We start from the raw sequence: 12,333 nt of genomic DNA on the forward strand, positions 1-12,333 counted from the left end.
TCACAGTCTTTAATAAAACTTGTTTTTTCACTGCTGAGACCTGAGGGCAGCGAGTGGCTGGGTATGAATCTCAGCAGTCACGATAATGCCTCTGAAGGCCAGCCATACACAGCAAAGGAATTCGAGACAGGATTTTATATATATTGGAGGGTTATGTGAATTTTATGGCTATTACATCAAGTAATTTCAGAAAACGTATCCAATGTTGGTTTCATCGACTCTTCTAACCAAATGTGTTTTTAAAATGCCCCATTCTAAAGCTGTCATTAAATCCTATCCACTTTTGACTTTTAGTGAATTACGGTGCTGTAAAATCCTCTATTTTCCAGTTTTTATTCCCAAAGTGATTGAGTGGGTTGTGAGTGCCTTTCTACAACAGTCTTGTAAAGATGTTGTCAACTCCTATCCAGTTTTTATCATTATTGTTGACTTGGTATGCCTTACTATGCTCTGTTTTCTATATATTTTCACAGACCCCCTTGTTGACTCACAACCCTTTGCAGCATTGACTCCTATTACTGTCTCAAAGTGCTTTAAAAGCATAATTTGATGTACAGTCTGTTTGGTTAACTTTATTGCACATTTTCAGGTCATAGTAACACAAACCCAAGTCAAAAGAAAGCACATAAGATTGCAGCCAATAAATACATGATGAAAACGAATCATTTTAAGTGCTTTTTGTAGCTATACATGTACATCCAATAACCCATCAAGCATTCCTATATTAGCACTATTTTCAAACCATAAAAAGAAGCACTGGCAAATCCATTATGTCTGGACTTGGTACACTTGTGCAATGGGTACATTTCTTTTTACATTATTGCAAGCATACGCCTTAAAAATGAGAATAAAAAAGAAAACTGATACAAATAATTTTAATTGAATGGTATGAATGCTTCTTAGCTGACAGGTGTCCTAAAACTAGGTATAGGCCCCTTTGTTTTAGTTTTAATGAACATTAAAAGAATAATATAATTGTTCGTGGCACAAAAGGTCTTCTCAGGTTTAAATTATTGTAACTTGAAAATATATGTTAAACATTTGAGGGTGATAAAACAAACATTGGAAGGTTAAAGAATGGAAAGAAGAAAAGCGATTGCAAAGTAAAGTACTGGTCCACTAGCCCCGGTGCTGAAATGCACTTCTTTTGACCAGATGTGCATGTCATCAGGAATATACCATAACTCACAGTGCAAGAGATCCAGAGTATGAAAGTGGGCTGGCCCATTGCTCCTTTTATATGCTGTGGTGGGTGTAAGCAAAATGTGAATGACATGTGTACCGACCAATGGATGAAGAAGGCTGATTCCAAGCCTCTTGCTATATGCTTATATGCCAAAGCAGTCTATTGGCCAGACATAACACCAATTACTATAAGTATCTTAACTTTTTAGAATTATTTCTAATACTTTTAATAATAATAATATTAATTCCTATTTGTAAAGCACGAACATATCAAACCCTTGAGGGTTTCAAGGCACTGGGGGCCGTCGGGGAGATTAAGTGAGCTATTGCCCAGAGTCACATGATGCTGAGCTGAGCTGTCACCGGCGCTGGAAATCGAACCGTGAGCCCTGCGCTCCGGTGCCAGCCGCTCTGGCCACTGCGCCACACCTCTCTTTTGCAAGTGATAAAGCTTCACATTAAAATTGATAGGTCAAAGGTCTTATATAGCAATGATGCTCAATATTAAAGAGCTTGTTTTTTTTCCCTAGGTGTCCAGGCTGCCCAAATTAAAGCGGCAACTGTATATCTCACAGCCATTGCTCTTGTTTGCTAAAACAAATCTATTGCCTCATCACATGTGGTGTGCTCATATTTTTCAGGCTGTAGGCACAAGACACTTTTCCCATGCGCTACATTTAAAAAAAGAATTCCTATAAGAGAAGCCGCTATGCCTTTTGAATAAAAGCCTTGTATACTCTTGTGAAATTGTCTTTGATGCCTCTCCAGTTTTAACATATGGAACTGCTACTATGTGCCTTAAAAAGCATCCTTTCCCACTTGATTTCAGAAATATCTTGTAGGTAAACCAGCAAACGTTCTGTGAAGTTGCTTTTACATTTGATTGTTAATTAGCACCTGTATAGCACACAATCTACCATTAGTATAACCGCAGCACATTCTGCTTGTGCATGGTATGATTTGCCAAACATGTTTCTTTGCAGACCAGAGTATGATACAGTTTGTTGGATGTATAAAATGGCAGATGTTTGGGAGGAATGTATATGAATCTCTCCTATGCATCATCAAAACATATCCCTAGTAAAACTCTAAAAAATATAACTTGAAAGAAAGGAAAATTTGAAGCCATGACGGTATTATCCCAAGATGATTTATATTTGTCATTAAACCCACCAATAAAGGGGGAGGGGCAATATTGTGATCATGTCAAGAGAACAATATATGGCTGAAGCATAGAACCAGCTTAATAATAGGCAATGTTAGGGGAAACTAAATGAGATCCAACAATATATTTACAGAGTAAATTGAAAACTGCCATTGAACAGTCAATTGATTTGGGGATTAATTACCATGAAGAGGGGAGAATTGTATGTGCAAGACATCCTGTCAGAACTAATAATTATTTTCTCCAAATAATCCAAAAGTCCCTGAATAATCCCCCAGGTAGACCTGCAGTTATCAACAATGGAAATTTAACATTGAGTCGTTTTAAATGTATCAGCAGATTTCAAACTTTATAAGTGGCAGTTCTGCCTTTCTATGTTAGGTCTCTCTGTCGAAGGTGGATGCTTTGTAGTGACTCCTGATGCTCTCCCAACAGGTCTTTTGAGAACTTTTTTGGCTTAGATGCATAAATATACTATTGACAGATCAGCCTCTTCATTTGGTCATAGTAATATGCTTATTGAACAAGCTTACTTTATCCTAAATATCTACTTTCTTTTTGGCCATGGGCACTTTTTTCACACCATCATATGCACATCTTATGATGAAGATGTTTGAAATACTTGTGCCTGGAAATTTGATTGTGATCGATATTCTAAAGGCCTCTGAATCCAGATTAGATATATTGGTCATGTATTCTTAATATGGAGTTCCCGCAAAGAGCGATTAACTGAATATATTTAGGTATTGAACAACAATCCTCGGACTTGAAGTTTACTTTCCCAATATCCCACCATTGTATTGATTATTCAGATTTACATTTTACTGCAGTAAATAATCCGCGTAATAGTTCTTCCTTTAGGAAAGCATCTACATCCAATACAGTACTTTTTGTGCAAAGTTGTCATCTTTGTAGTACTATCAAAGGGATCTCATATGAAGAGTTTATAAGAGCTAAAAGAAATTATGCATCCAATGTGAAATTTACTTTGGTGGCTTCTGATGTGTTAGATGGGTTCAGGCATTGAGGTTATTTGAAGCAAATTCTTAAACAGGCTATATAGGCTAGGGAGAGACCTGAACTGAGAGATCAGTGAGAATTGCTAGTAAAGAAAACAAAGAAAAAGGTAATGATAATGGGCCAGATTGTGAAGAAAATATTTTTGACCTGATGTTCAAATCATGGTAGTAAACAGTGGAAAATCCTCAATCAACACAGCCAAGTATTACTGTCTAATCTGTAATTGAAGAGCTATTTAGATTAGAAAGCTAATTTATCCTGCTGTTATGCTGAGAACATTGGATACTAAGCGGCCGATTACGATGTCAGTCGGAAAGGCTCCCAATGGCATTCGGGTCATCTGAATCATATTGGAACCCGTCTTTCTGACTGATTTGGAAAGCCTTCCGACCCACCGGTTATGATAGTCGGAAAATGCTCGGACTTTCCGACTCAGTTTCGAACAGCATTTGGCGTATCGGATTCATTCCGAGCCGACTGGTACAGGTCTACCTTCCACGTTTCTGACCGACGTATTACGATGTCGGATTCGGACAGCCTTTCTGAATCGGTTGTTCCGACATGGATCGGAGTCGGAATCTGAATTTGGGGGCCCGTAGCAGGCCCCACTTCACCCAAAGCCTTCTGAATGGGGCCCATTGGGGTACCCATGGGACCCCTCTTTACAATCATGCACAGTGTGACAGGCATCATGGTGTGCCCGCTACAAGGTGTACGATTTTCCGCACCCACCCCTTTCTTCAATGGGAGCCTGTCTATTCAGTCAGAACACAGGCTCCCATTGAAGTCAATGGGAGTCCGATGGAAAGGTGTTCGGAAGCATCGTAATCAGTCGGTCGGACTACCCGAATCCGATACGGTCGGAATGCTTTCCGACCGACATCCTAATCGGTCACTAAGTCATTAAAAGTGTATTTTACGCCACACAACTAATGAGAGCTTGGCTGAAGGACAGTGGATTCAAAAGATGTGTGACTGAATTTGTGTAAATTAGCAAGTGATAGTTGGAAGCAAGTACAGGGCAATAAAATCTGTCAATTTACTATGAAGTCTTTCATTAGCTGCAAAACTACATTTTGTCTTTCATTCTTGAAACGCCCATGTGGCCTACAATGAGTAGGAAGCATAATCTAGCTATTACAGCATTCAGTAATAAAACATATTATTGCATCAGGGAAAAATCATCTTTGATACTCAGTAACCATCCATTTCCAAGCAAGACACAATGGGTATTCTCAATATAAATGTATTAGACAATGTAACCTGTCTGCGGAGGTAATCATGATCTTAAAGTAAGCAAATCTGATTGTAAGCAGTTTAAACATCAATGATGCTGTAATCATGAACATGTGGGAAGATAATTGCAATCTAAAATCAAAACTCAATTAACTCCCCCGCAACCCAATGGTTTAAATTTGGACAAGCAACTACATTATTTCCTTCAGAATAATAATTTTGTGAATTCCAATCAGCTTACTCTCTAGCTGAATAAATGTTTTGGAAATACTTTGTATACATCATACAATGTGATGATCCTATTAAAGTCCTATTTAAGAAATAAGGCACGAAATATTATCCACAGAATAACTGTATTTTTTAGCTTCATGTGATCAATTTTTATTAAGGGGGTAAGGCAAATGAAGTAATTTCCGAATCTGTCAAAAGCTTAGAAATTAAATTGGGCTATTTCTAGCCACTGAATCTTTCTTTTTCCTCTCCATGCCCACTATTTTGTTGGGCAATTTGTAGCCTAGTATCTCTGTATTCTCCACCATCATTCGATTAATTATTTTTAGAAATATTTATGTTAGAGATCATTTCCACTCGATTAGTGTTTAAAAATAGGTCAATCAATTTTTGTGTATATGGAGCGTCTATAAATATATCAAATCAAGTGCAAATGTGAGAAGTATTTTAATAATTAAGTGGAGACACATGGATTTTGTTGAGGCATGTAGGTATTTAACAGGGTAAAGATTTTAGTAATGTGAGCTTGAGAAAGCTCACAGTGTGAGTGAATCATTGAGGAGCATGTTATGAACCTCCACCCCCTTTTTGCACTTTATGGAACTGAAGTACTTTCTATTCGATTTCTATACTTGCACTTTCCTATGACACGGTAAATACAATCAAAATGTACAACTGTACTTGGTCCCCAAGTTTCTGTTCTTTTTATGGATTTGGATGTAGGGGTCCATGGATGATAATCAGGGCAGGCTCTGTACAGGCCCCTCAAAACCTTATGACAACTGTGGTTCTAGGGAACCCACATTCAGCTCCATCCACATGGGTAATGTCTGCTTTTTATAAGACTACATAAATAAGTAAGTAACTGTTTGAACCCATTTGGTATGCTTTTGCCAGCTCTACTTGCTGACCTGCTCAGCAACATTCTTCTGCTGTGAGTGGCTGTCATTTCCCTCCTAAAATTAACATGCTGTTGCCATCAATGAGTATTCCTTTTCTCTTGCAAGGAAGCGGTCTAGAACCCCCACTCAGGAAGTATGGAAGTTGTGCCGTCCATTGAATGCCCTTTGTTTGTTTCTGGGTGGGTCTCTAAGCATCCCTGATCATTGCCAAGGAGGCTATGTTTATCACTCCTTGCACCCTCTGCAGTTCTGGTGGACACCATAGTGGTAAGTCAACTTGTTTTTTCTACCAAGAAAATGCACTTTTCACTGTTCGCACCTTTGCTATTCCTGGTGGACCTCATTGTCCTCTGAAGTCTTGGGCTTAGTAGGCAGCTGTGCTTTCCTCTGGTGATACATTTGCTGCCATTCGGGCAGCCTTGATGCTTCACTTGAGAGTCACATCTTGCGTTGACTTCACCATTCACTGCTCCTTGGGTTGACCCATAGCCCTTCTTTGGTCTATTAAGAAGTTGTGTCTCATGTGGATGCTCTTCTACTACTCTTCTGTGGGACACTTGCTCCACAGGTAACGCTGATCCTTTACTGTTTATGTTGGTGAGGTTGGCGCAGAGTGTATTCGCGCCTAATGTGATACTGTGCATAATGTGGTTTATGTTACAGGCTGATGCTGAGTACAGTGGTTGCCAGTAGTTACTGGTTGTGTTCTATGTATATGATAAGTTCTGCATTTACTAAGTTCACTTTCTGATGGTTCTGACAGTGGTCCAGTTGGCCCTGTCAGGTGTAAATAATCCCTTGTAAACATGACCTAGTGCCAGGTGGCACCATGTATATTATGTGGTTACTATTCTAATGTGTTATGAGAATACAAAGGCTATTTTTGTTATTTTGTAGTGTGCCTGGGATGTTGTTGCTGTGTGCGTGCGCAAATGCTTTACACATGGCCTCCGGGATAAGCCTGACTGCTCGTGCCAAGCTACCAAGGGGGTGAGCAGGGGTTATCTTTGGCATGTAACTCCCTCACCCTGACTAGAGTGGTGGTCTCTGCCTGGCTTTGGCGCAAGCCTTAGCCAACCAGAGATCCCATTTCTAACATTGGGGAGAGGAGTTGGCCTAACGGCTAGGGCGCTCGACCTCGGACCTGGGGAACTGGGTTTAAGTCTCGGTAATGACGCCGAACATCCTGTGATTCTGGGCAAATCACTTAATCTTCCCGTGCCTAACAAAAAATGAATGTGTGTCCTCATGTAACGTCACTGGTGCTCTGTAAGGCGCTCTGATACCCGATTAGATTCTGGTCAAGTTTGCGCTATATAAAACTCTGCAAAAAAAAAACAACTAGGAAGTTAAATCTTGTGCTGGCGGAAAATCTGTCAAGATGCACTAATCTTGTAATCCAGATCCAAAAGTAGCTTTGTCTGCTTCTGCAGTTCTCTGAACCCACTGCCAACCATACATGAACAACAAGTAGGTTAGAAGAAAACCTGGGGAACAGGAAAAGAGAGGGAAATAGTGACATCGGATATCAGCACCCTGCTTGGTTGCTCATCTGGGGTTGATCTGCACTGTAGGGGCATTGATCTATGAAGACAAGAAAATTATTTTAGTATTGCTATGGTTTTGGCTTTAGCATTGATCTGATACTATTTACAAATCAACAGCTGACAATGTCTGTATTTTCAACTCTCTTTTGTGGAATGAAACTCAATAATCTTCTAAGAACTGAACACAATTAGAGATGATATAATAAATGGGAACAACACCCTTGTTTGCTGAAGAGAACTATCTTCAAGATTTTGTGACAACATTTTGTGGTAACATTCAGTAGGTCTGATTATGTTCAACATAACTGGTTGAAAGCTGTACCAGGAGAAGTGTTCATTAATTTCATATAGTTTGCATAACAACCAAAAATCGTCTACTTGTTCAAAGCATTACCTTCATATCTTTTTTATAGTACATAAAGTATTAAGCCTGTGCAAGATGAAGTACCTAATTCCTCTAGTAGAAATGACACAAGTGTCCTAAAGAGTTTGTAATCCTAATGGATGTCTGTTTATGTGACAAGCAGGGGCTAGGTAAGTGTTTGTGATGCTGAACAATGACTCGTTGTGTAGCAGATAAGTGCAAAGTAAAACTCCTAAGTGCAGTGTCTCTTTCCTTTTATGTGAGTAGTGAGAAGGTACTTCTTGAATCCATACAGCTTTCATCGACTTGCAGGAATTAAGGATTGCCAGCAATCCAACAAAGGAACAGGGCCCGGCTGCCGCAAATATGCATAGTGATTGCCTAATGATAACACTATGGACCACAAGGGACTTATAGTTGAAGCATTCAAGATGGCCGCCAATGATTTTCAAGTCTTGTGAGTGTCCTGTGTCTCCATGGGACATGTAGTCCTTCTTGTCTTCATTCAGGTGTTTAGCGCAGTACATTCATCGAAGACACAATGCCTCTTTCCAGGTGGCATCCTAACTCTATGAACCTCTCCATCATCTTCTGCTCCTGAAGACACACATATTCAATAGTTTCAGAGTAGCATCTCTTCGTGCTGGACAAACGGGCAGAGGTAGTGCTTCCTGGTCATCTATCTTGGCAAAATCTTTCAGGTCCAGTGTCAGCCCATAGTTTTGTTTACTTGAAAGCTGATTCTTTCGCTGGCTTCACCTTCCCTGCTCTTGAGTATACCTCACAGTTAGAAGTTTGTATTTTACTAGGAAGTTCTGCAGTAGACTAGCTGATAATTTGCCTTGCCTGCCTGGACCTTACAGTGCTGAAGTAATATTGTTTTTATGAGGAAGCTGCATCTGCCACTGGGTTCACTCACGACTCCTCACAATGTTGACGTAACATTGGGTTTTTACTAGGAAGTCGCAACTTCTTTTGGTCATACCCTTGTCACACCTGAGTGGGCCACATAATCTTCAAGTAAATTTGGATTCTACTATGAACTAGGCCTCTCAGTGGTCACACATCTGTCCCCCTTGAAACAGCATACCATTTAAACAACTTGGTTTGTCTGATTTTTCACTAGAAAGTTGCCTTTTCCACTGCTCACTCCTTCAACAATACAGACCTTGCCTCACAGTGCTCAGGTAACCTTTGCCTCTAAAAGTTAGACCTGTGCCCCACCTAAGTGGACCCATAATTTCATGTTCTTGGGTACGGCATACAAACTGCCACCATCTGGTCCAGGCTACTCACTTGTGAGCTTGCTCCCTAGACAGATTCCCCACCACATACTCCCCCCTCCTTCTCTCTTACTCCTTTGCCTCACCCTCAACCCCATATAACCTCTCTGCTCAAGTTCTTTCCCCTCCCTTTCCCATTCCACCCACTCCATTACCTGTTCCTCTCTGCGTACTTTCCTATTCATCTTATTAACCTCAAACTCTGATCTTGCCTCTACAACCTACCCTCTAGATCTAGAAAGTCCAAATGCCCACTGATGATTGCCACTCACCTTCCTTCTTTGGCAAAAGCTGCTCTCATCCTTCCAGAATGGGCTCCACTCACCCATTGAACCGAAACCCTTCTTTCATCATGCTTCTGCCCCCTCCTCCATCCACCTGAAAAACAGCTAACACCTGCCTCGACCCCATCAACTTCAACCCTTCCTCGCCTCTTACTCCATGCACCCATCTAAGCTGACCTGTCTCCATTTCTGCCGACAAACCCATAATTCAAGCAAATCCTTTCTCCCACCACCTTCATCACACTCCCACTCATAATACTCAGTTCCTCACATCACAGTACAATTGTATGCCAACTGTCCCCTCGCCCAGGACTGAGCTTGATTTCTCCACCTTTTATATTTATGTCTCAGAATTTATTGAGCGCACGGCTACTGAAGAGTGTCCCAGCACTTTGCAGTAATGAGCACATGAGAGAGAATTGAAGCTCTCTACTGAACAAAAGGCCATGTGTTGAGCTTTTCCTAAAAGGTCCTTCCTTGTCTATCTGGAGCAGTTCCAGATGAAGATTGTTCCAACCCACTGGCCCCAAAGAAGAAAAGGAACTTCTGCTTTACCAAGATGAACCCTTGGAGTCGAGGCCAAATGTTTATTGGCGGAACCCAAGGCTCTCACAGGAATATAGAAATAGATCCTGGATGATAAATAGACAGGACCCAAGTTATGCAAAGCTCTCTGCGTTAACAGAGAGGTCTTGAATAACATCTGCTTGTTTACGGGAAGCCAGTGCAAATTTGATCCCTTCTGCACCTCTGGCTTCCTTGAAAATATACCCCCTTACACCAACCTATTCACTTCCACAATGCCTGTCCCACTAAATTACCTGGGGCTTATTTACAAGCCCCTGCACCGCCAGTATGGCACTTTTTCCCATATTAAAAATGACGCACCTATGGCGCAAGGGGCTTGTAAATAAGCCCCCCCTGTTACTCTAGCACCATTTTCCCCTCAATATTGTCAAATTTCTCTTGACTCTGACAATGCCACTTATCTTCCCGCCAGTCCCCACCCACTGCACTGATCAGACCCTCCTATCCCCCTCCCCTCCACATTCCCTCTGACCAGCATTTCTATGTTTCTGTCTCCCTTATTCTTTACAGTGCAAGATCCATCATCAAGAACTAGTAACACATCTTTGACCTAGAGTATGGATGCTGCCAGACCCTCATTTCCAGAACAAAAACATGGCTTGTAGACATCATTGCCTACATCATCTATAAGACTATTATACCTTCATCCAACATCCATACCCTGAAGTTCACCAGCAAGACAACCATGGATTGAGTCGTTATCGTCTGCAGGAATCCTATAAACACCACTTCCTTTCAGGCGGAGCTCAGTAGCAGAGTGTAAATCTCTATTTGTGTAATGTGATGTGTATATTACAGGGGCCTGGTTTCATTTCTGCTGAAATCCAGATCCCCTATTTTCAAATGATCTTCAGAGGCCCTACTAGACTTCTTCACGACCATTGTCTTTGATTACCGTAGCATATACATTCAGGGAGACCTCCACAAATCCGACCTGCCCCACCTAGAACACGTCATACATCTCTGCATTGTTGATCTGCACCAGTTTTAAGCAGGGGACAGCTACACCCAGGACACTATCACAGTGAATACAAAAATAATATGCTGCAGCCATCATGCAATCAGAACTAAAGATAGTCAAAACAAAGACCAGAGAGCCTGATAGATGCTGGAGAACAAAAAAATGGCCCAATTATATAGGCAAGCTGCATCTCCAACATTACAAAATAGGCCAACATCAGAAAGTAAAAAGATGTTACATGTTGTCGGAAGTTCACTGGAGTTGTGTCCACGTATTGCTTTCATGCAGATAAAAATGTATTGGTGTGGCCAGGATATAATGTTGTATAGATCACACGAATTGTTGATGCCCTATGTTTCTAATAAAAATCATTTAAAAAAAAAAGATGTTACTTCTGCCCCTCCAGACTTTTACAGCATAGGGGTCGATTATGATGTCGTCCGGAAAGGCTCCGAACAGCATCCAATTCTGTCAAATCCGATTCGGAAGCCTTGTTTCCGACTGACTCAGACACATTTCCGGACAACTGTTCATGATGTCCGTAAACGGTTCGAACTGTCCAACTCGGTTCCGAACGGCATTTGGAGTGATGGAGTCGGTTGGAGCTGACTCGTACAGGTCTACCAGCCGCATTTCCGAACGAGCGATCAGGATGTTGGATTCAGACAACCTTTCCGAATCGGTTGTTCCGACAAAAATTGGCCTTCGGAATCTGACTTTGGGGGCCCGTAGCGGGCCCCCCTTTACCCAGGACCCTCCAAATTGAGCCCATGGGGGTACCCATGGGCCCCCCTTTCCTTGCATGCACAGTGTGACCGGCACCATGGGGTGCCTGCCACAGGGTGCAAGATTTTCCACAACCACCCCTTTTTTCATTGGGAGCCTGTGTTCGTGTTCGGAACACAGGCTACCATTGAAGTCAATGAGAGTCCAACCGAACGGTGTTCGGACACACCGTAATCGGTCGGTTGGACTCCCCGAACCCGAGTCATTTGGAAAGCATTCCGAAACCGATTCGGTTGAACTGCTTTCCGGATGACATCGTAATCGGCTTCTTAGTTGTCATATTCAGGAACTCAAAATACAGATCCATTGAAGCAACTGGTTATCCAATAGTCCCTAACAGACACTATAATATAAAGCTTCTGCCTTGGCCCTCCACCTCTCCTCGAGACCATCCTATAACCCTTCTGCCACGACTCGGTGTGAGCCATGTAGAAGGAGCAGGTCCTGAAGCTAATCCACAAATCTCCACCAAATACAAATTGCAAGAGGAGGAATAGGACATCTCTTTTCTACAAGTTCTTGATAGGGGAAAATGCAGAACAAGTAGAAGAAGAGACACACACTGGAGTAGATGGCTCCTCTCACAGCAGGTATATGGTAGGACTCTATCTTGTGCTCTATCCCACTGATATTTTAAAGGGACTGCACACACCAATGATACAGCTAACTCTGAACAACAAAGATAGATGTTAAACAATACAAGTCCTGCTAAAAGGCTGGTAATGTTAGAATCCCCACCCCGTTGTACTTTACCGGAAGCTCCTTAGTAATTGCAGGTAAC

This window comes from Triturus cristatus, chromosome 8 (assembly GCF_964204655.1).
Source record: "Triturus cristatus chromosome 8, aTriCri1.1, whole genome shotgun sequence".
NCBI classification, from domain to species: domain Eukaryota; kingdom Metazoa; phylum Chordata; class Amphibia; order Caudata; family Salamandridae; genus Triturus; species Triturus cristatus.